At 40.7% G+C, this 25,848-nt stretch overlaps 1 long non-coding RNA gene across 1 annotated transcript; it reads left to right on the forward strand.

Moving 5' to 3' along the window:
* Nucleotides 1-24,824: 24,824 nt before the first annotated feature.
* LOC136244319 (uncharacterized) lies at nucleotides 24,825-25,273 on the forward strand. The gene is made up of 2 exons (XR_010695151.1): nucleotides 24,825-25,028; nucleotides 25,085-25,273. It is a non-coding gene; the product is annotated as an uncharacterized lncRNA (long non-coding RNA).
* Nucleotides 25,274-25,848: the final 575 nt, after the last annotated feature.

Genomic DNA, 25,848 nt, shown 5'->3' on the forward strand with positions numbered 1-25,848 from the left:
AGGAGGAGCTGCTAAACTCGGGTGGTCGTGTTATACATGTGTCAGGTTAGCACAAACTGAATTGTTGATGCATATTTACCTGTTGAATGGTTTGTTCATTTTTTTACATGTTGTGGCCACGTGATGCCTCGAGCATATTGGAGTACAAGCCTAGTCTGAAGTTATTGACCATCAACAGGAGGACCAGCCGAGAATCATGTATACCTGGAGAGAAGTATTGCCAACTAAGGGACTCGAGTGTGGAGTGCTTCCGTGTGCTAGAAAATTGAAGTTGGCTGTCAGTATGCTGTCTGAAAGTGAAGATTAGTAGGTTTCACCAATGGCGGATCCAAGATGGGGCATTTGGAGCAAATGCCCCCCTCACCTTGGTACACAGTGGAGGAGCCATACTTCTGATTAAAATACTAAACTTTATGTCAGGCCAAGATCAGCTTATAAAACTCACAAAAATATGCACATTTATTATGAATTCACCTGAAACTAAAGCAAACCGAAGGCACTCAGCACCTTCTTGCGCACTAAGCGCCTCTAAAAATAATTATCACTTTGGTTAAGACATTCAGAGCCTTTTAACTGCTTTAAACATTTCATAGCCATGTGCAAAGGCGAAAAAATAAAAATCAACAGTGAGATGCTACTAAGAAGTGTATTATTTGCTGCTTCAAAAAAGCAGCAACTAGCAAGAGGATCTGGCTCCACCTAACCACCTACAACTTTCCTGTTTGTGCCCCTTCCCCTGCTAGGTCCTGGATCCGCCCCTGGGTTTTACAATAGGTTTACAGTTTCTATAGGCTGTATAAACAGCAGTGTGTAGGTTTTAGCTAGTTAGATGCACAAACAGCACCTTTCTATATTACTGCCTAAGGGCACATTTTGTGTATACATTATTTTCGTTCAAACGTGCATAGTCTAGTGGAAGCACCCAGGCAAACCCTCTTCAAAAAAATCCCTGCTACACCCCTGATTCATAAAGCTTTGTGTTTCTGTAAAAAAAAAAAAAACTTCCTGTCATGGACGATTAGACCAGTTGAAGCAGATCAGTAGATCCAGCCACAATTAAGGCCCTTGTAAAACGAATTATGCATCTGCCACCACTAAGTGAAATAAAAGTTATAGTTGCTGCATTTGTTCTGGATAACCGGAATACCTACTGTACATAGTTGAGGAAGCAAGGTGTTGATCACAGTTGCTAATGCCATGGTTGTGCCCAATTAAGTGAGATGAATAACCAACATTACCAATAAGAATTAATAACCCAATATTGAAAAATGTTACATGTTGCAAGGGCATGAGAGTGGGATGGCTAAAACCAGTTCAGGATCCTGATTGCATTGCTAGAATGAAAGAAACAGATGAAGATGAAATCCAACCACCTAATTGTCTACTGAGATACAAGAGGTACTGTGGACCCTAGTGGTAGAAAGCAGACAAACACTTGACAACAGGTAGCTGTACAGACTTTTGCTTGAATTCTTAGGTGTGTTCTCTCTCACAAGCAAATGCAAGGAAGAACTAACAGATTGCACCATACCATTCCAACAACCACAGAATACCGCATACATCAGCAGCAAGAAAAATACCACTATTTTGGCATGAAGAAGTTGACAAGCTGCTGCAGAGAAGAGTGGGATATGATACCACCATCCACTAGCCCATGGGCATTACCAACAGTTTTAGTCCTGAAGGACGACTGAATCGATGCCTACCTACTTATATGCATTGATGAAATGCTGAACACACTAGCTGGATCACCCTGGTTCACAGTGTTGGTGGGTATTGGCAAGTAGAATTAGCTGAAGTGGACAGAGAGTAGACTGCATATACTACTTATTTGAATTTGAGAGTGATGTTTTTTGAACTGTGTATTGCGCCAGTAACTTATGGAATTGGTTTCTAATGGAGTACGATGGCAGCAATGCTTAGTTTACTAAGAAGATTTTAATTATTGTGGTAGGTAAAGACTTTGAAGAACTCCTCAGAAATCTAGGAATAGTAGTATAACATTTAACATGGTGTAGAAACTTACCCAGAAAATAAACAGTGTGTCTTCTATTCAGGAAATAAAACAATTCCTGAGGGTTAGCATATATAGTATTATAGAAGATTTATCAAACATTTTTCTGCTATAAAACCTTTACACAGGCAGAAAAATGCCATTTATTTAGTTAACTGGACTATAAATGTGTTCATGCTCTCAATCAATGACTAACGCAACAGCACTGGTGCTGGCCTGCCCATGGACAGATGTAAAATTGGAGTAGTCCTCCCACAACAGTGCAATAGTCAGGAGCAAATAATTGTATATGGAAGTTGCACTCTTAGCAAAGCAGACAGGAAGTATACTGTAACTAGAAAACAGCTGTTAGCAGTTGTAATTTTCATTCACCACCACCTTAGACTACACATACTGGGACATACATTTACACTCCAAACTGCTCCCTACAGTGGCTGCAAAATGTTCATGATTCAGAGGTATGTTAGGTAGATGGCTGGAGCAACGTCAAGAATATGAATATGATTGCATATTTGTCTACCAAGATGGAGGCAATCATTCTAATGCAGGTTCCATATCCAGGAGGCCGAGTGAACAGCTTCAACCTTCTCATCAAGTAATTTTAGGTGATGACCAGCAAGGTCATCAAGTGATATCTTAGTGTTCTGCTCAGATATGGGAGCACAGTCTGAATCGAAATTAATTCATGAAGTTTGCAAGCTGCTGCAGTTCAACAAAACCCTTACAGTGCTATATGGATTAGTGTAAACGTTAAACCAAACTGTCCAGTCCAAGTTAGCCACAACTATTGTTGAATCTGGGGGTGAATTAGAGGAACACTTGCTAGAAAAGTCATGTAAGCAGCTGGGCAGAACCTGAAAACAGCTGTTGGTAGGCAGAAAGAAAGGTAGCACATGGTGAACTCAATAAAGTTGGCGACAAGGTGTGGCTGCATAACACAGTAATACTGAGAGAGAGCTAAGAAGCTACATCATCCATGGTGTGGACCATCCACGTAATCAAATGCACATCTGGTGCAATTTACCGGATGCAAGATAGCAGAGCTAGGAGATGCAGGCACAATCATATATTTTTGCATTGCACTACACTAGGTTCTACTCTTCTTACAACAAGATACAAATTGTGTCACACATGTGCAACAAACCACTTAAGATTTATGGAATTTAGTGCACAAGCAATCCTACATTAATGTATTTAGTTGCCTGAGCGCAATACAGTTCCTACTTTAATGTAGGGAAGATTTAGTGCCTGAGCACAATATAGTTCCCACAGTAATGTAGGAAAGATTTAGTGCCTGTAGTTCCTATATTACTGTAGGGAAGATTTAGTGCTTGTGGCACTAAATCTCCCCTATATAGAGTAGTGTAGGAACCAAAGCCCTTTTAGTGCCATTTTGTACAGAACCGACAGTTAGTGCCACAAGCACTAAATCTTCCCTACAGTAATGTAGGAACTGTATTGTACTGCTTCTAAAGCCGTACAAAACATCTTTTCCAGCTGGTCAACATTGACTTGATGATAAACAACTTTGGGTTGCCTTTAAGCCTCCTGGGCAATGTTTGGATATATCCTCTCTATACTCTAAATAAGCTCTTTCACCAGGTTTTTCTATTAAACAAATTGAGCTGGAATGTGAGAAAGGTTTATGTGTTCTTTTCCTCCATGGTGAGAAAAGTAAAGTTCATTAATATAAATCATTGAGTGTAGCAAAGATTGTGTTGTACTATTACTTAAGGTTTGTTTCTGCCAGAGTATCTCTTCCTCTTCAAATACGAGTAGGTCAGCTTTTCTTTGAGTTTTTCCAATTCCTAGAACCATCCAAAATCATGAAAACCCTTGTTCCTTAAAATGTCAACATTTGGCCTGCCATTAGCCCTGAGGAACCTCATAATTCCAGCACATATGTGATGAAGACTGTTGGAAACATTCATTTTCATCTTTTTTTCTTTATTTCCAGTATACATACACAAAACCAATGCTGCAGCTCTTCAACCTTTATGTCTGAGGTGAGGAAAAACATCTCCAGTTGTCTCAGCTTGGTGTTTCACCCACAATTAGCACAGTATTTTGTGTCCACTTGGCTGGCACTGCTTCTGAACTGCATCACCAATTTCTTTACATGAAACTAGGGGGCTGTGCAAATGTTTTGCAGCTGGTAGTGGCTGATTTTGTGTTCTCTTGTCTTGTTTCACAAGCTGTTACAGTACTAGGGGCCTGTAGCTCTGATTCAGACTCCACTGGGACTCGAGTGTGCACAGCAGCTAGTATCAGTTCACTAGAGCTGGTATGAATAACGTTACTTCGAGGTTTCCCGACTCTTCTTGTACATCTTCACGGAAATGTGTCTAATTCTCTTCTGTTAGTTCAGGTAGTGTGGTTGTAGAATTATTTATTAAAGTTGCCCCCAGACTAATCATATCCTTGCAGTTTGTCACCAAGGAAGCATGCAGTTCTTTTCTTGTTTGGAGAGAAGATTTGTCATTACCCAACATATAATGGTTGTCACAAGGGGAGCGAGCTATAGTCTAAATTAGTTAGACATCAAACCGATAGGGTCTACGGAATCAGGAGTGTCTAAGTGCGAAAGGCACGAAGAAGCATGATACTACTGGTTCCAACATTTGACTAATTACTTAAACCTCAAGTCCATATAGGGCATTTATCCTATATTCACTGCTGCTCAGTGGTTTATTGCACAAGCTGTTTATGATACTGGTTTTTCAAATGAAGCCATGGTGAGTCTAAGTACTTGTGTACAGTTTGTAAACTGAAAAAGAGCCTTAACAACTCTTACATTCTGTTTACACGTTATAACTGAACAGAGCTACTAGGCCAAAAACTGAACCGAACCGTTAGCAGTAAACAGTTCACACGTAGCTGATGTAATGAACTCAACCACAGGCATTTGACATCATGTGATCTTTTCAAGACTGAATAGCTGTTAATATTTTTATATTGAGCGATCAATTGAATAGAACAGCCTTGGCAATGTCGTGAGTTGTGGCTTCACTGTATGTTACGTGAGCAACTAGGGAAATAAAGAGGAGAAAGCGTTTGAAACGAGTAACTTTCTTAGAGAAATGGAGAAGACGGAAGGCACGGCAAAACACACAGCTGTTACTGTTACTGTGTAATATGTTATTTTTAGCAACATTACCTGCTCCAAAATTGCAGTGGGTCCATTTATGGCACAACGATTATGACTTCATCATTTATAATTTGTAACGAATCACAGTAATTAATATAACATTCTATAGTGTATGTTTATATATGTATGTTGTCTAAAACTTTATGATGTCATCATCATCGTAATCACATGCATCACGGTAAATTGTCTCCAGTGTTGTAGTATTAAAATTTTGTTTATATAGATCGCAGCGTTGGTGGAATTTTGTTGTGTTGGAGACATTTGATCAGCATGATTTCATGCAAAATTTCCGGATGAACAAGGATGCATGTTTTTATCTTTGTGATCAATTGCGGCCAAGTCTCCAGCATACAGACACTGTCATGAGAAAGAGTATTTCTGTTGAAATGAGGCTAGCTGTTGCATTATGATTCCTAGCTATACCTGCAGAATATAGAACTATCTCACATTTGTTTGGAATCGGTAGAAGTACAGTATTCTGTATTGTGCACCATACAGTTAAAACAATAATTGATGTGTTAATGAAGAAGTACATTACATTTCCTATTGGCAATTCTGTGAATGATGTAGTGAGCAAGTGTGGCTTTCTACAATGTGCAGGAGCAATAGATGGTAGTCACATCACAGTACAAGCTCCCTGTATGAATCATACAGATTACTACAACCGCAAAGGGTGGTACTCTATTTTGAGTCAAGCGGTGGTGGAGAGTGATTACTTGTTTTGGGATGTAAATGTCAGATGGCCTGGGAGCGTGCATGATGCACATGTTTTTTCAAACTCTACTCTAAATGGGAAAGCTACCAGTGACAATCTTTTACAGGGTCATTCAAGGAATATTGAAGGAAAGAGTGTAGCAGTATGTTTGGTAGGTGATTCTGGCTATCTCCTTTTGAGGTGGTTGCTAAAGCCTTTTCCTTTTAATGGAGATTTATCTACTGCTAAAAAAACATTTAACTACAAATTATCCAGAGCTAGAATAGTTTCAGAAATAGCATTTGGGAGGCTAAAGGCAAGATGGTGCCGGCTATCAAAACAGAATGAAATGATAATCACCAATGTCACACCAGTTGTGATTGCCTGTTGTGTATTACACAACATATGTGAAATTCATGGCAGTACATTCAGTGATGATTGGTTGAATGGTATTACCTTAGAAGAAAGTGAGAGTGAAGAACCTGCAACATCCACTAGAAGAGAGGAGAGTACTGAAGATTTTTCCTACATTATACAGGCTCTGATTGACTACTGCATATGAAATCTGATTAATGATGACAGTGGTCAAATAATACAGCAAACTGGTTATACTATTACATGTATTGAATAGATAGCTAACATGTTAATACGCATATAATACAGCTAATCAATCACAAAATGTCTACCCCACTTTAATTTGGATCATAATTGGCTGCGGGATATGGATAGGGCAAAGCATGTGGATTTGCTGTTTGTGTTCATTCGCAATTGGAAATCCGTTTCTTCTTTCTTCATACGCTCCTCTCTTTCTTTGTCTTCATGCATACGTTTTTCTTCCAGCTCCAAGTATTTTGCATCACTTTGTGCTTGTGAATCTAATATCTGAGTCACAATGCCACTCATTGTAGATTGTAGTTGGTTCTCCCTTCTACGCTTCTTGGGTTTCTTCTTCAATACTGCTGCCTTGCTGCTGCCTTGCTACTACCTTCACTACGGCTTGATACATCAGTGCCAGCAACATAAACTGATTCTACATCAGTGCCAGCAAATTACCAACCTTCTTTGATGCCTGATTGTCATCATCAGTACCCACTGTTTCAGCATTACAATTCAGTGTATCAATCACAAGTGGTGGTTTTGTAGCTGATCTGCCACCTAGGATTTTGTCCATTGCTTCTGTGTATTTTCCACGTACGACAATTATTTTCTGTTTGCTTGTTCTTACCTTTGAAATTTCAGTATTCAGACCGTAGCTTTTTAATTTTATCCCTGCATTGCTCTAAACTTCTGTTGTACCCTGCTTCCTTCATTTGCCTTGATATCTTTGTATATACTTCTTTGTTTTGCTTACAGCCTTCTAGCTGAGCTTGAATAGCGTCTTCACCCCATATTTCAATTAATTTCTTGTTTTTTTTTATCCGTCCAGGCCAACGTTTTGCTCAATGACACGCTGCATACACTATTATAAAGCACACGTCATAATGAACGCTAACCTTGGTGGTAACAAATCTACCAACTCCATGAACGAGAGCAGGTGCCAGTTAATGTAAACAACAAACTGGAGCGCGAGATTGTTGTCACCCACAAATTGAGTGAGTCATCTCGTATACGCTAATTTATGGGTATGTACAGTAACCAAACCGTGCCAGCATGGCAAACAGTGGTGTACTAGGTTCAGTTGCAGTAGTTCAGTTCGAGTGCAGTTCAATTATTGTTCATATGAGGGAAACTGAACTGTGCAGAACTGATCTAAACCATGCTTGCATGTTGTTTGAACAGGGTGTTAATAATAATATATCCCTTTAGGACCACAGTAATTACACAGTGCCTACCCTGAAAACCCGCAAGTTTTATGAAATGTGACAATAAAAACCTGGATGTCATCTTATTCGCCTTCTCAAGAGGAGTTGGAAAATCTTTGTTTCGTTGCAATAGACCCGTAAATTATGAGCACTTGTTTACGTCATGTCAAAGCAATTGTGTGCAATCGATTTTTCTTCACGAATTTCACCTTTGTATGCAATGAAGAAGGGCGAGTAAAGGAAAAACTTACTGAGCAATTGATTCTCCTGTGCATGGCAAACATGATGGTGAAAATGTTAACTCCATACATCAATCCGTTGGTAAGTTACAAGCGTATTTGTAAGCGCTTCGAATTTATTTTCCCTATACTTGCTGTACAATTGATTGTTCTGTTGTTGCTACTTTGTAGGGCTGTAACTCCAAAAGTTATTGGCCTGTGAAGCTGAAACTTTTCCAGTGGGTACACTTGGCTAAGTAGATTATAAATATTAAATTAACAGGAATTCGAAAAATATGCAACTATGTCCTGTTTTTGCAGATCCGGTCACAAATTTGTGCACTCTATTGTTTAGCAAGTTTGTAGCAATAACAAAACCCCAGGAAATATAAGGGCTTATACAAACTGTAATACAAATTTGCCTATCAATAATAAGTAGAACTATCTAAGTTATAAGTGTGTAGAACTTACCATTTTCAAGCAACAAAAATAATGCTTTGTTAACATTGGTGACGATCTGCCTTCTTCGCGATGCGGTCTGTTACAAGCCATCACTTTACTCCTTTTAAAGAATGCCATCATGTGATCTTATATATCACTAGATGAATTTCTAAACAAAGAGCATCATGAAGTTTATTGCAACCGAATACAAGCAGCAATGGAAAGTTTTAATAATGACAATTCAAGCAACAATGGAAGCATTTTAATAGCAACAATTCAGGTGAATTTGGTAGCTGTTTGTGTAGATAACGATTCATGGGCATGGAATGTAACAAGTTTTTTTTGTGTCACTGGGCTTAAAATCGGTTCAGTGTCACCTTAAGCGGTAATGCTCATAGTTAGTATCCAGAGTTCTGAAGGTGGAGGGCATTTCCATAGCTACAATTATATTGTTTTGCAAAGACAGCACAGAGCTTTGTTATGCATGAAATTTTCTCTACTGTTGTCAATGTTCTTAGACAGTATTGTCACTCACTTTATTGATTGTATGTGTTTGTAGTCTTTTTGTTTTATTTTGTACTTATATAGTCTTTTTGTTTTTGTTTTGTAATAGTTTTGATGTGTCTTTGGTCGTTTTTGTATTGTTTTGGTGTTTATTTATGATGTGTTCCTCTCGGCAAGGAAGAACGGCTGCAGCCGATTGCCTGGAGGTTAAATATACAAATCAAATCAAATTCATCTGTTAACAGACTGGTGTGGGGTGTCAGCTTCTTAGTTGAACTAACCATTGAGTCAAGTATAGTTGTACAAGTGTTTGTACTGTACCATTGGGATACTCTAGGCTGCTGTGTTCATGAAAAAGCTACTGTGCTATACAGGGAAAAAACTGCTTTTTTGAGGACAAGGCTGAGCTGTTGGGGACAAGGTTGCTGTATTTGGTACAATGCTGCTGTTTTGGAGCAAAACTGCTGTTTTGGAGCGCTGCTGTTTTGAGCATAAGGTATGTGTATTATGAACAATACTATTGTTTGGAACAAGGCTGCTGTATTGAGTACAAGTTTGGTTTTTAGGACAAGGCTGCCATATTGGGGACAAGGGTGCTGTTTTGGGGAAAAGGATGCTGTTTTGGGGGCAAGGCTGCTGGTTTGGGGACAAGGGTTCTGTTTTGGGGGCAAGGCTATTGTATTTTGGGGACAAGCTGCTGTATTGGAGACAAGGCTGCTGTTTAGGGGACAAGGTTGCTGTTTTGAGACAAGGCTGCTGTATTGAGGACAATGCTGCTGTATTGAGGACAAGGCTGCTGTTTTGGAGACAAGGCTGCTGTTTTGGAGACGAGGCTGCTGTTTTGGGACAAGGTTATTGTATTTAGGACTAACTGCTGTTTAGGGGTCAAGGATGCTGTATTCGGACAAGCTGCTGTATTGGGGACAAGGTTATTGTATTTGGGACAAGCTGCTGATTGGGGACAAGGCTGCTGTTTTTGGGACAAGGCTATTGTATTTGGGGACAAGCTGCTGTATTGGTGACAAGGCTACTGTATTGGGGACAAGGCTGCTGTATTGGGGACAAGGCTGCTGTCATGGGGACTCGGCTGCCAAGTTGGGGACAAGGCTGCCAAATTGGAGACGAAGGCTATTGTATTTGGGACAAGCTGCTAAATTGGGGACAAGGATGCTGTATTGGGGACAAGGCTATTGTATTTGGGACAAGCTGCTGTATTGGGGGAAAAGCTACTGTTTTGGGGACAAGGTTGCTGTTTTGGGGACAAGGCTATTGTATTTAGGACAAGCTGCCAAAGTGGGGACAAGGATGCTGTATTGGGGACAAGGCTGTTGTTTTGGGACAAGGCTGTTGTATTTGGGACAAACTGCTGTTTAGGGGACAAGGATGCTGTATTGGGACAAGCTGCTGTATTGGGGGAAAAGCTACTGTTTTGAGGGAAAAGGCTGCTGTTTTGGGGACAAGGTTGCTGTTTTGGGGACAAGGCTATTGTATTTGGGACAAGCTGCCAAATTGGGGGTAAGGATGCTGTATTGGGGCAAGCTGCCAAATTGGGGACAAGGCTGTTGTATTTGGGACAAACAGCTGTTTAGGGGACAAGGATGCTGTATTGGGACAAGGGGGGAAAAGCTACTGTTTTGAGGAAAAAGGCTGCTGTTTTGGGAACAAGGTTGCTGTTTTGGGGACAAGGCTTATTGTATTTGGGCTGTTTTTTGCAGACAAGGCTGCTGTATTGAGGATAAGGCTGCTGTACTAAGGACAAGGTGGCTGATTTGACAAGGATGTTGTTTTGGGGACAAGGCTGCTGTATTGAGGACAAGGCTACTGTATTGAGACAAGCTGCTGTATTGGGGACAAGGCTATTGTATTTGGGACAAGCTGCTGTTTAGGGGACAATAATGCTGTTTTGGGACAAGTTGCTGTATTGGGGACAGGCTATACAAGGCTGCAATTTTGGGGACAAGGCTGCTGTTTTGAGAACAAGGCTGCTGTATTAGGACAAGCTGCTGTATTGGGGACAAGGCTGCTGTTTTGGGACAAGGCTATTATATTTGGGAGAACCTGCTGTTTAGGGGACAACAATGCTGTATTGGGACAAGCTGCTGTATTGGGGACAAGGCTATTGTATTTGGGACAAGCTGCTGTATTGGGGACAAGGCTGCTGTTTTGGGGACAAGGCTGCTGTTTTGGGGACAAGGCTGATGTTTTGGGGACAAGGCTGCTGTTTTGGGGACAAGGCTGCTGTTTTGGGGACAAGGCTGCTGTTTTGGGGACAAGGCTGCTGTTTTGGGGACAAGGCTGCTGTTTTGGGGACAAGCTGCTGTATTGGAGACAAGGCTGCTGTTTTGAGGACAAGGCTGCTGTTTTGGGGACAAGGCTGCTGTTTTGGGGACAAGGCTATTGTATTTGGGGACAAGCTGCTGTATTGGAGACAAGGCTGCTGTTTTGAGGACAAGGCTGCTGTATTGGGACAAGCTGCTGTATTGGGGACAAGGCTGCTGTCATGGGGACTAGGCTGCCAAATTGGAGACAAAGGCTATTGTATTTGGGACAAGCTGCCAAATTGGGGACAAGGCTGCTGTTTACAGGACAAGGATGCTGTTTTGGGACAAACTACTGTATTGGTGACAAGACTATTGTATTTAGGTCAAGCTGCCAAATTGGGGGAAAAGCTACTGTTTTGGGGACAAGGCTGCTGTTTTGGGGACAAGGCTATTGTATTTGGGACAAGCTGCCAAATTGGGGACAAGCTGCTGTTTTGGGACAAGGCTGTTGTATTTGGGACAAACTGCTGTTTAGGGGACAAGGATGCTGTATTGGGACAAGCTGCTGTATTGGGGGAAAAGTTACTGTTTTGAGGGGAAAGGCTGCTGTTTTGGGGACAAGGTTGCTGTTTTGGGGACAAGGCTATTGTATTTGGGACAAGCTGCCAAATTGGGGACAAGGATGCTGTATTGGGACAAGCTGCCAAATTGGGGACAAGGCTGTTGTATTTGGGACAAACTGCTGTTTAGGGGACAAGGATGCTGTATTGGGACAAGCTGCCAAATTGGGGGAAAAGCAACTGTTTTCAGGGAAAAGGCTGCTGTTTTGGGGACAAGGCTATTGTATTTGGGACAAAGCTGCTGTTTTTGGGGACAAGGCTGCTGTATTGAGGATAAGGCTGCTGTATTAAGGACAAGGTGGCTGATTTGACAAGGATGTTGTTTGGGACAAGGCTGCTGTATTGAGGACAAGGGTACTGTATTGGGACAAGTTGCTGTATTGGGGACAAGGCTGCTATTTTGGGGACAAGGTTATTGTATTTGGGACAAGGCTGCTGTTTTGGGACAAGACTATTGTATTTGGGGACAAGCTGCTGTATTGGAGGCAAGGCTGCTGTTTTTGGGACAAGGCTGCTGTTTTGGGACAAGGCTATTGTATTTGGGGACAAGCTGCTGTATTGGAGACAAGGCTGCTGTATTGGGACAAGCTGCTGTATTGGGGACAAGGCTGCTGTCATGGGGACTAGGCTGCCAAATTGGAGAGGAAGGCTATTGTATTTGGGACAAGCTGCCAAATTGGGGACAAGGATGCTGTTTTGGGACAAATTGTTGTATTGGTGACAAGGCTATTGTATTTAGGTCAAGCTGCCAAATTGGGGGGAAAGCTACTGTTTTGGGGACAAGGCTGCTGTTTTGGGGACAAGGTTGCTGTTTTGGGGACAAGGTTGCTGTTTTGGGGACAAGGCTATTGTATTTGGGGCAAGCTGCCAAATTGGGGACAAGGCTGCTGTCAAGGGGACTAGGCTGCCAAATTGGGGACAAGGCTGCCAAATTGGAAACGAAGGCTATTGTATTTTGGACAAGCTGCCAAATTGGGGACAAGCCTGCTGTTTAGGGGACAAGGATGCTGTATTGGGGACAAAGCTGCTGTATTGGGAACAAGGCTGCTGTATTGGGGACAAGGCTGCTTTTTTAGCATAAGGTATGTGTATTATGAACAATACTGTTGTTTGTAGACAAGGCTACTGTATTGAGTACAAGTTTGTTTTTTGGGACAAGACTACTGATTGAGGATAAGGCTGCTGTTTTTTTTGAGACAAAGCTGATATATTGGGGACAAGGGTGTTGTATTAAGAACAAGGCTGCTGTATTGGCACAACAAGGCGGGACAAGGCTACTGTATTTGGGACAAGGCCGCTTTTTTGGGGACAAGGCTGCTTTTTTGGGGACAAGGCTGCTGTTGTATTGGGTACTGGCCGCTGTTGTATTGAGGACAAGGCTGCCGTATTGCAGACAAGGCTGCTGTTTTGAGCACAAGGTATGTGTATTATGAACACTACTGCTGTTTTAATGACAAGGCTGCTGTATTGAGTACAAGGCTGTTGTTATTTAAGGTAAAGCTGTATGGAACAACAATATATAGAAGTATCCAGTGTATCAAATAGTGTATTATCCCATGGATTAATGATTGCATAGAAGTAGTATAGTTTTTGTAATATGATGCATAGGTTGTAACTAATGGTATTCCTCAATGATGTTCTGCAGAAATGGTGACCGGTTCAGGTACCACGGCCACACCAAGCAATGGAATGCCTATTACTAGTAATGAAGTGAAGGAAAGGGAAAAGTATGCGACTAAGACCAAGTGGAAGAGTTTAGTTTCTTCAATGAAGAAGTAAAAATTTGTGTGCTGGTGGATAGAGTTGTCTTAATAGTAGCCTAGGGTTTTACAGGCATCATTATCACAATAGCGTTCTATACTTGGCCATTCTGTTTTTCAGAAAAGGCGTTCTATACTTGGCCATTCTGTTTTTCAGAAAAGGAAGCATGAGATAGACTGTAAACTACCTTATTTACCCTACTAGAGTGCAGACACTTATTTATTTTGTATCAAATGGTACGGCAGTATCATTGAAATAGGGATCTCCAAAATTTCTCGCGCCGCCAAAACACCTGCCTTTGAAAATCAACCTAGAGACATCATACAAGACAAAAATCACCTTTACAGATTAGCACTAGTCCATATAACATATAATACATACAGCATTATTATAACAAAACACTTACAGGTGGCCGAATATAGAATTTTTTTAAATCACCAAAACTCAAATTTTAGACTGACTGACTGACCACAGTTGCAAGGTTAGAGGCCAAACGAAACAGCACATGGCTACTATTTTACGCCACGATAACAAACTCTCAAGTGGTATGTGCCTTTTGATGTTCCAATGAGTGTAGGCCCTTTGCACCTTGTTTTTTATATTCAATCAGGCTGCTTGTCTTCCTCTTCATCCAACGAAACCATATCGAGGCATTAACTTTCTGTATAAACACTTTCTTTCAGCAACATATTTAGATGCCACAGTATTATACATTTCAGATGCACTTCAGTCCTAGCACTACTATAGAAGAGATTACGTACTAGCTAGATATCTGCGACTTTGCAATTGGTATCCTTTTCGCGATAGGTTTGCGACCACGTCACATCCATCAAAGATCTATATAGGTGAGCTAATAGTGATAGAGTACTATGCACCTCTTAACAATCTAGCTATTTGCTTATCAGCAAACAAGATGACCTCACTCCAGCCCTTATTGGTCTAGCTAGCTGAACACCCCTGGCTGACTCAAGATATACTCTAATACAACAGTCATGTAAGATATAGAACAGTCACCAGTTACATTGTACCTTGCTTACTGCATTGCTTGGCTTACTGCCCTGCTTGGCTGTCGGCCTGCTTGTTTTGTTGCCTAACTTGCCACCTACTGCTGTGCTGGGATTGCTGCCTTGCTTGGCTTTTTGGCCTACTGCCCTCCATGGCTGCTGCCCTACTTGGCATGTTGCTGTGCCTGCTTGGCTTTCCTGGCCTACTACCCTGCTAGGCTTATTGCTGTGCTGGGATTGCTGCCTTGTTTGACTTTTGGTCTACTGCCTTACATGACTTCTGCCTTGCTTGGCTTGCTACCTTTCTTGGCCTGCTACCCTGCTTGGCCTATACTGCCTTGCTTGGCTTGCCACCATGCTTGGCCTTTTATCTGCCATGCTGGGATCACTGTGTGACCTCCTGCCTGCCTTGCCTTACTTGGTTTATTGCCTTGTTTGGCTTACTGCCTTGCTTGGTTTTGCTGTGCATACTGCTGTATGTGTGTCGCATGCTTTTAGTTGCTGCATGTTACTACTATGTGCTGTGTGCATTGCGGGCTGCTGTATTCGTGCCTACTTCTGCTGCCTTGCATGGTATACTGCCTTCTTATTGGCTTGCTGTCTTGCTTGGCTTACTGCCTCGCTGAGCTTGCTGCCTATTCCCTGCTTGGCTTGCTGCCTTTTTCTTGTCTGGCTGCTCTACTTTGCCTATTGCCGTGCCTGCTTGACTTGTTGCCTGGCTTGCCACCCTGCTCAGCCTGCTGCTGTGCTGGGATGACTACATTGCTTGGCTTACTGCCTTGCTTACCTTATTGCATTGCTTTTTGACCTGCTGCCTTGCATGGCTTATGCCTTGCTTGGCCTACTTCCTTGCCTGGCCTACTGCCTTGCTTTGCCTACTGCCTTCCTTGGCCTACTGCTTGCTTTCATGGCTTTTGCTTTGCATGGCTTTCTGCCTTGCTTGGCTTGCTGCTTTCTCCTGTCCTTGCCCTACTACCTTGCTTGGCCTATTCCCTGCTTGACTTACTGCCCTGCTTGATCCACTACCTTTCTTTTCTAACTGCCCTGCTTGATGCACCACCTTTCTTGTCTAACTGCCCTGCTTGGTCTATTGCCATGCTTACTTGACTTATTTCCTGACTTACCACCCTGCTCAGCCTATTACTGTGCTGGGATAACTGCCTTGCTTGGCTTACTGCCTTGCTTAGAGTATTGCCTCGCTTAATACCCTGCTTTTGGCCTACTGCCTTGCATGGTTGCTTGACTTGCTGCCTTTTGTTTTTTCTTGGCTTATTGCCTGCTGCTTTGCTTGGCCTATTGCCTTGCTTGGCCAACTGCCCTGCTTGGCCTACTGCCTTGCTTGGCCTACTGCCTTGCTTGGCCTATTGCCTTGCTTGGCCTACTTTCCTGTGGCTTGGCTTACTTTCCCATGACTTGGCCTGCTGCCTTGCCTGGGACTGCCTTGCTTTCTGTCCTGCTTGGCCTTTCTGCCATGCTGGGATCACTGTTTGATTTCCAGTCTTGCCTTGCTTGGTTTGCTGCCTTTCTTGGTTTACTACCTTTTTTCTTGGCTTACCGCCCGGTTTGGTCTACTGCCATGTTTGGCCTACTACCTTGGCGGACTGCCTTGCTTTGCTTGCTGTCCTGCTTGACCTTTCTGCCATGCTGCGATCACTCCTTGATCTCCTGCCTTGCCTTGCTTGGTTTACTGGCTTACTTGGCTTGCCACTCTGTTTGGCCTGCTACATTGCTTGGTGTAATTCCTTGCTTGGCTTGCCCTGCTTTTAGCCTGCTACCTTGTTTGGCTTGCTGCCTTGCTCGACTAACTACCTGCCTTGCTGATATATGATACTTTATGCTGATGATGGTGGCTTTACATGTCCTTACTTTACATGTCATTTGTCACTCATTGCTGTGCATTAATGCTATATACCATAGCTTTCGCATAGGGGCGGCAACAACAGCACCAGCTGCTGGCTTGAGAAGATGGAGCAGTACTGCATGTGAAACATACATACAACCTCCTCCTTCAGTTTTTTCAACTAGTTTCACAGCTGATCTTGTGGGATGGCACCAGCCAGCAGACTGTTTGGAACCCAGATCACCAAGATTGCTCAAGACAGACAATCGCATCTTTAAGATGGTGTCATTGTTATGCATCTTGTATTGCCTGCTTCCTTACTTTTATTGCTGTCTGTGCTATTTTGCTGTATGTAACATGTATTGCCGCATGTATGCTAACTAATTGCTGGGGCATTGCTGACTACTGGATGCGTGCCTATTTAATTATTGTGTGGTTACTTAATATTGACTACAGTATGCATGCCTACTTAATTGTTGCTGATGTATGCTTTTCAGTTACTGGGCATTATTTGATATTGTACGCGTGCCTACTTAATCATTGTTATGCATCTTGTCTTGCCTGCTGTGCTGTTTCGCTGTATGTGACATGTATTGCCACATGTCATTGTTATGCATATTGTATTGCCTGCTGTGCTATTTTGCTGAAGATAGCGTGTATTGCCGAATGTCATTGTTATGCATCTTGTATGGCCTACTTTGCTACTGGTATTTCCTGCTATGCTATTTGCTGTGTGAAACATGTATTGCCGCATGTATGCCTACTAATTGCACTACTGACTTACTAGATAAGTGCCTACTTAATTGTATTGCTGCATGTATGCTTACTAATTGCTGGGGCATTGCTGACTACTGGATGCATGCCTGCTTAATTGTTGCCTGGGTACTTAATATTGACTGCTAAATACATGCCTAATTAATCATTACTGTGTGTATGCTTTTTAGTTGCTTTGTGTGTGCTTTTCAGTTGCTGGGCATTATTGATTGCTATACATGTGCCTACTTAATCATTGTTATGCATCTTGTATTGCCTGCTGTGCAACTTGTGGTGCCTGCGGTGTTATTTTGCTGTATGTAACGTGTGTTGTCACGTATATACTTACTAATTGCTGGGCATTGCAGACTACTGTATACATGCCTACTTAATTATTGCGCAGCTACTTAATAGTGACTACTGTATGCATGCCAACTAATTGTTGCTACATGTATGCTTTTCAATTGCTGGGCATTATTGACTACTGTTCACATGCCTTACTTAATCGTTGCTGTATGTATGCTCTTTTAGCTGCTGTGCAATGCAGCTATATGTTGTACATTGCTGACTTTGGTATGTGTTTCTTCCTAGTGGCTGTATGCATGCCCTCCATAAATCGCTACTATGGACTCCTTATTTATTGCTTGTCATATACTGCTAGTTGTTTGCTGCTTTTCATGCATTACTAATTGTGTCCACTGCTTGTCAGTTATTAATTGCCAATTGTGTTTGTCGCTTCTCATCCATTGCTCATTATGTTGGGTTGCATGCTTTGCTCTTTGTTTGTGGCTCACCACTCATTTGTTTATTGTTTATCATGTATTGCTCATTAGTTAGAGCTTATCATGCATTGCTAATTAGCTTTTTTTTCATGCATTGCTCATTAAATAGCTGTTTAGCGTCATGATTTTTCTATTGCGTGCTCATCATGCTTTAGCTGCTCATGTGTTTGCTTCTACTACATTCTCATTTGGAGTGACCTATAATGTAGCTGAGCTCTCTAGCTTATGTACCTGAACACTTTACAGGTAGCTATAATTGAACTCTTCACTGGCCATGGGTGACTTGAAACACACAGTAGCTGAATTCTATTATACTGGGTGATGTAGCTGAACTCAGTATTCTCTATCAACTTAATTGCTTGTCATACATTGCTCATTAGTATTTGTTACTTGTTTATTTACTCATTTTGTTGCTAATCATGCACTTATTCATTTGCTTGCTCATTAGTTTCCCTAGGATGCATCACTTGGTGTTTCAGCTGTTGAGTGTGGCTACCACATTTTCCTCTTGTGCCTATACAATGCTGGTAGAGTTTAGGGGAAATTGGGTGCAGTTCAGCTGCTTGATATGACTAAATGCTGGCTACAGCAATAGGTTTACAGCAGCTAACTTCCTCACTAGAGCAGTTGCGGGTGCATTTAGCCCTAGTGTCTGGCAATGTCCTGGGCTGCCACATCTAACCCTGAAGTACGCTTAGGTTCATGCATGCCATGCAGTAGAAGTACTGAGCAGACATAGAATGTTAAACACAATTTATCTTGGTAAATATGGTTATAAGACAAGGAAGCCTGGGGTATGGTTGGTATCAAACCCAGTTATAAAAATTGGAGCCCACAATCGATAATACTCAACATCATTGCAAGTGCTCGTAGTAGTCACACGATCTCTACTCATGGTGGAAGGGTGAATCCTGTCGCAAAGATTGCTTCAGCTGCAAACATGTCAAGTCACCCACCCTTAGCCCTGCTACACCCTAGCACTCCCAGCCATGCTCACACACTTGTTATAAATTGGATTATTCACATTTGGCCTACCCCGGGAAATGCATAGTTCAGCTGCTTGATATGACTAGGTAGTGGCTACAGCAATATGGTTACAGCAGCATACTTCCTCATTAGAGCAGTTGCGGATGAATTTAGCTCCTAGAGTCTGGCAGTGTGCTGGGCTGCCCCATCTAACCCCAAGCTATGCTTAGCTTCATGCATGCCTTGCAGTAGAAGTGCTGAGCGGATGTAGGATGTTAAGCCCTGTTAACAGCCACTCCCATCAAGCTAGCGGTAGTGATAACGTGCCAAACAAGTTGGACTTGCTACACTTAAAAAAGACAATAGCAATTTTGAAGACTAATGACCAGGAAACTTCCTGTCTCAACAAGCAGGCCATTTGGCAAAACTCTTAGTAGGGAAAATATTGAGCAACAAGTAAGGTATAGTTTCTGAGAGATCAAGGGAAAATACCAAGTACTGCATTTCCATGTGAGACAAATGAATAAGTTATTTTTAGCACTAGAAACTAACTTAGCTTTAGAATGCCCTATTTTATAGGTTTTCAGGGTAGGGACTGGTTACAATATGGTGGTCCTTAAAGGATTTTAATGACATGCCTGGCATCATTCTACCTTTTGATGTGGTATGCACAGGTTAATTAGTCATAATTATGTTATATAAAAAGTAAATAAACTCACCTAATAATACTCTACAAAACTATCCAACTTGCAAGTATACATATCTAACCATGTGGGAGGAGCAAGGCAAGCTATACTGGTTCACAGTCTTTTTTGGAAATCTCACAGTCCAATGTTTGCTTACAAGAGACTAGTAAGTGGCTATTACACTTTGTTTTCAGCTACGTTAAGCTCTTACAAATGAAGAACATTACAAGAAGGACCTCTACGATCAATTTTGACTTCATTGTTGGTGAAATCCTTCGTGACGAACAAGAATATTGCAATGCAGAAGGCTGGTTTACTGTATACATAGTGAAGGCAGATGTAATCGTTAGTAAATTTTCCAGTACTTTCAGCTTAGTGCAGCTTTGTCATATGTTGAGCCTCGCATTTTGTGATCAACAAATATGTATGCGCTTAACAAATAATATGCACTTAATAGACTCTATGGTATGCTTGTATGAAGCCATCAGTCAGGTAGTCAGTAAAGAATTTCACTCAATTAATTTTAAAATATTTTAACAACCTGCGGGCGATATTGTTTTTATTAATAGCACTTTTGACTTTTTTATACCTAATATTTCAGCCTAGGTCCCATGAAGGTATTGTAAGTCTGGTTCTGGTCAAAATAATTTTTTGTGAGAGTACAATCCTTCACTATCCGTGTAATACACAGTACTACCACACTGTATCAGTTTTCAAAACTCTAATTTTGGTCTGCCTCACTAATCGCAGTCGCCAGTCTAGAGACCAAACTAAGCAGCACATGGTCACCATTTTATGCCACAATAACTAACGCACTGGTGAGATGTGCCTTTTGGGGTTCCAACAAGTGTAGGCCTTCTGTGCCTTGTCTATTCTTTTATCTCCAATCAGGCTGCTTGTCTTCTTTATCCAATGAAACTGTATCAAGGCATTAATTTTCCGTATCAATACTTTCTTTCAGCAGCAAATTTAGATGCCACAGAATTATTTCAGAGCTGGATTTCAGAAGGGCTTCAGTCCTGGTGCTACTAATAAAAGGTATATTAGCTAAATACTTCACGATTAGGATCCTGTTTGTGATTAGTCTAGCGCCATGCAAAAGGGCGGGCGTCACCAGACTAATTTGCAATAGGTTTGTGACCACACACCCTGGTTGACCAATGGCGATAGAGTATGGAGACCACACCTCTTCACAATCTATCTATTTACTTAACAGAAAACAAAACCTTATTGGTCTAGCTAGCTACACACCCCTTGTCTGACTCGAGGTACAGTAGATGGCTTTAAAGTTTAAATTTTGTTTTGTAAAAAACTGTTGTAATTTAATAGTTTTACGATTATCATTCTATTTGTAAAAATCAAACACATTGTAATTACAATATGTTCATGTATTTACAACAAAACATGTTTAATTGCCAGTTGTGCACGCAATCACACCCAGAATAATTGGGTAAGGATGAGTAGACAACAGGCTTGATAACGACAGCGGGCAGTGAAATTTGTTACACTGCAGTTGCTATCATGTAGCAGTCAATTAACAAAACAATAGTAACACAGTACTACAAGCCAATCGTAATTGTTAATGTAATTACTAAGGAAAATGTAACAAAACTAATCGTAATTACTAAAAGAATTACAATAGTTCTCTGAACGATATGTATACTTTTTTAAAGTCTCCTACTGTACTCTAATACAACAGTCATGCAAGTATGATACTCTAATAGAAAAGTCACAGTCTAACTGTGCTACAACAAACAATTAAACAAACTATCATTTTTTTAAATTGTTATTAAAAAAATGAAGTAGGGATTTATGAAATAAAATGTAATGAAACAATAGATGAATGATGGTGTTACAGCGTAGCTTGGTCAGATATATTATTCAGTACCAAAATATGTCACCGAGCTATGTTGTAATACCATCTTTCATTTCTTGTTTCAATACTTTTATTACATATATCCCTATTTCATTTTATAACAATTTTTTAATATACTAGTGATGTATGGAATTGATCATAAATTTTGTATAGTAAATATCATGATCCATTGTAAGGGTCCATTATATAGTTATACAATGGGCACGAGTGCATTTATACAGGCAGAGCACAATTGCATGTTGTATAAACTGTTATGTACCATGGTGGAGAGAGTCTTACAGGACAGCTGCACCCTCTTATAAACGTCAAATTTTTAACATTGATTATTGGGGTGACGTTCCCTCTACAGTACCGCAGCTACCTGAGATATTGCATTTGACCAAAGCTAGTATGCTATGGGCTACTGTATAGCACTAACCTGCATTCGCTGTTCAACTCTCAATCATCATGTAGTGCTCAGCATATGTGATGAACTCAATCGCCTGTGATTGTTCTCTCCAGTCAAGAAAAGCAGCTAAAGGTAGTCTAAGTAAACAAAACCTAACTACTAGTCTATTTCTTACTATCTACACTAACTAAACGCAAATCTAGTGGCAAGATAAAACTAGCTGCCACAATTGAATGTAATGGTGATGATTAGGATCAAAACAGCCAGTGGCAATCGAAAAAAGTCAACGCGCTGGGCAAAACTGTACTTTACATATTGTATATATATATAAATAAATGCTGATGTTTCAGTGGCAAATCTAGAAGGGTTTCAGTAGTTTCAACAGAAACCTCCTTGCAGAATTTAAGTGATGCTGGCTGAGTAAGCCATTCTTCTGTTGCAAATAGCTAATTAAAACAGTAACAGTTAACTTACAGAATGTCCTTTATTTCATCTCTGAGGCCAACTAGATCAAATGCGTATTAACTCATCTGCTCACTCGAAAATTGTTTTCAGGCGCTTGTTTGTGCGTGAGTTCAGAATAAGAAAACGAAAAAGAAGAGACCATTATCTCTCTTTGATATTTGATAAAAGAGCAAGTAAGGATGTCTAAATGATAGCACAATAGTGTAGCTACATAGCTATACTAATGCTTTGGCCATGCAGGAAAACTTGATTAATTGTTTCTCGTACTCACCCGCATCCCTTATTACCCCACTGCCTCTAGTTTCATTATAGCTGTTGGCAATCACATGCGCATGCATTTTGATGTTGACAATGCTGGCTATCATTTTACAGCACGTCAGATGTCACTTGAACCTCAGAAACAGTGCCAAAACGTAAGTACTAGTTCTTAAAAGGCTTTAGCTATACCTTTATAGTAACAGATAGCTTGATTTGGAGTATTTTTGTTAATAATGAATAATGAAAAAAGTCGTCCTTTCCGCATGGAAATCCAAAGTTTTGTGGATGAGAAGCAAATAATCAAGTTTGTCTGGCCTAATGTAGTGGTTTATGGAGATATACAGTACACCTCCCAGACACCCCTTTCAAAAATCCTTGATCCACCCATTACGACCCCACAATCAACTTACATGTTAGGCTATAAAGGATTTGAGTGAACTGTGAAGTGTCTTTCCACATATTAGGTGAGGTGTCGTAGCAGTATTGGCTGCCCGCACTTGTGTAATGCTACACAAAACTGTAATGCTACACAAAACTGTAATTAGTGTATTATCTATATATATACAACTGTCTGTCCGTCTGTCTCACACCGCTTACTCACCAAACTTGGCATGAATTGACACAATCTGTGCAGATAATAAAGCACTCATCATCCTGCTACTCTAAAATTGTAATCACGAGTTCACGAGTGCTTCCGTTCATTCTCTGCAGCACGTAGAAGGCCAAGGTATAGAGACAACTTAAACAACATGCCACAAGTGCGGGTGGTAAGGGCTTTACAAACTGTAGTACAGATTCACCTATCAATAATAAACAGAACTATCTAAGTTATAAGTGTGCAGAACTTACCATTTTCAACTAACTTAGCAATTTGTTAACACTGATGACGATCTGTCTTCTTTGTGATGCGATCTGTTACAAGCCATCACTTTACTCCTTTTAAAGAACATCATCACGTGATCTTATATATCATTAGATGCATCTCTAAATGAAGAGTGCCATGAAATTTATTGTAGCTCAATACCAGCAACAAGGCAAAGTTATAGATGGATTTGTACAAAGTTAACTTTATTGTGTAAATATAGTATACTTAAAATTAGAAGGCTAGTGTAGTTTCACGTAATATATTGGCATTGTATATCAAAAAGAATCGCATATTAATAACAAATATAATGGTCTTTATTACAAGCTCATAGCTTTAAGTACTGTTGTGTTACAGCCTTTTGTTTACATCCTATACAGTTGAACGTAATATTACGGTGCTGGGCTTTCACATAAGCTTATATTTGGTCGTAATATTATGGCGGCAATCCCTAAAGGGTTAATACAGATATTTACCCCTTGGATTAGTCAAATGTACGCTACAACTTTGTTCTAAGAAGTCAGCACCTGGAGCAGACGCTATCACATACCTTCATCTTTGTCACCTTCCGTCTACTCATCACTTCATGGTAACTCTCTATATCATGCTTATTAAGACTGGATTAGCCCTTATCTGCTGGCAGTGCTCACATTAAGATCATTTATAAATCTGATGACCACTGTGATCTGTCAAATTTCCAACCAATGGTGCTTACTTCTGTGGTTGGGAAACTATTGCACAAGATTCTTAGCTGCCTACTTGAAGGCTAACTATGTTTTAGATAGCAGTGTTCAAAAGGGGTTTGTTAGTAGGTTTCCTGGAGTTTTAGAGTATATATACACTTTGCAATTATGTAAGATGCTTTCTCAATTACGGTCAGAATACTCTCTCTAACAGGTGTCCTCTGGTGATGACCTTCCTTGACTTGAAAACTGCTTTTGGGTCTGTCTTCCACAGATTGATTTTGATCAGTTGGAAGCTATTAACCCTTAAACGTGCAAAGGCCATTATAATGGCCCTATTATTTATTACACCGAAAACGCACGAAAGTTTATGCTTACTTTCGCGAAAATAATCGCACGTCTTTACAAGGCTGTATCTCTGAAACTCCTCGACGTATCAACTTGAAACTTGGTACACAGATGGTGGATACCCTGGGGTTTACCCATCGTGACTATCAATTGTTTATCATTAATGCTTCTCTATTTATCCAAAGTAATATGCGCATAATTTGGAAATAACCGTCATGGTAGGTGGCTCCGTTGGCAATTCACCTCAATACTTGGTGTCGAGAAAGAGTTGTACCCTTGATACAAGGTGGTGAAATTCCATTGATATAGCTGCAATTCTCAGGTATTTATGAATTTTAGAAGAAACTTGTGGTATTCACACAATTGTGCGAAGTAACCGCACGTCTTTACACGACTGTATCTGTGAAAATCCTTGATGTATCAGCATATAACTTGGTACACAGACGGTGGATAACCTGGGGTTTATCCAATATTATTATTATGTTTTTATCAATAATACTTCTCCATTTATCCACAGCAATACGCGCATCATTTGGAAATAATCATCATGGTAGGCAGCTCCTCTGTTCATTCGCCTCAACACTTGGTGTTTAGAAGGGGTGGTACCCTTGACACAAGGTGGTGAAATTCCATTGACATAGCTACAACTCTCAGGTAGTTGTGAATTGAAAAAAAATTGTCGTATTCACATGATTATTTTTACCCTGTAGGCATGTAACAAAGAACTCCAACACAATCACTGTGGCATTTCAACGTGCTGCCAAGACGTATTCTGGTGACTGGTCAATCAAATACCAACAGCAATCCATTTTATCATGTACTGTTCATCAAACATAAAGTATTATTATTAGCATTAGAATTTGAAAAACTTTTCAAACATAAAATGTACATGAAATATATACACTAATGAGCTGGGATTTTTACTCAGTAAAGGATTTGCCTCATTTAGAAACCACCGATCCAAGTGATTTCAGAGAAAAAATCCACATTCGTGGAAAAAACTGAATTACAAACAGTTCTGTACATAACTAAACAGATAGTACTGTCAACACATCTAAACTATATACATCGGCTGAACCTGTAAAAAGTCTAAGACACAGTAAATAGCATACACCCCTTATTTATTTATAGTTTTCCTTGGTGTGGTATATCTTAAAACAATTTTCAAGGCACAACTGAACCATTCCACAATTTACACAGCCATACTTAGTACGTTTTCTATGTGTCTTCCGGTCAGAACACACTGCACAGTCACCGTCAGTCCCAAGGTTCTCTATGAAATGGCGTTCCTCAAGCCTCGCAGGCGATTGAGGTGGAAGAGCCTGTGATTGACGTCCTCCATGCTGGCGTGAGCTATGTTGACATAAAAGTTTAGTAGCCAGTTGCTCCCTAAAGCTTTTGATGGTCCTACGATCATTCATAGGTGTGAAACAGCACTCTAGAGTATAAGCGTTATTGATAGCCAAATCCAATG

The sequence above is a fragment of the Dysidea avara genome, chromosome 14 (assembly GCF_963678975.1).
Source record: "Dysidea avara chromosome 14, odDysAvar1.4, whole genome shotgun sequence".
NCBI lineage: Eukaryota > Metazoa > Porifera > Demospongiae > Dictyoceratida > Dysideidae > Dysidea > Dysidea avara.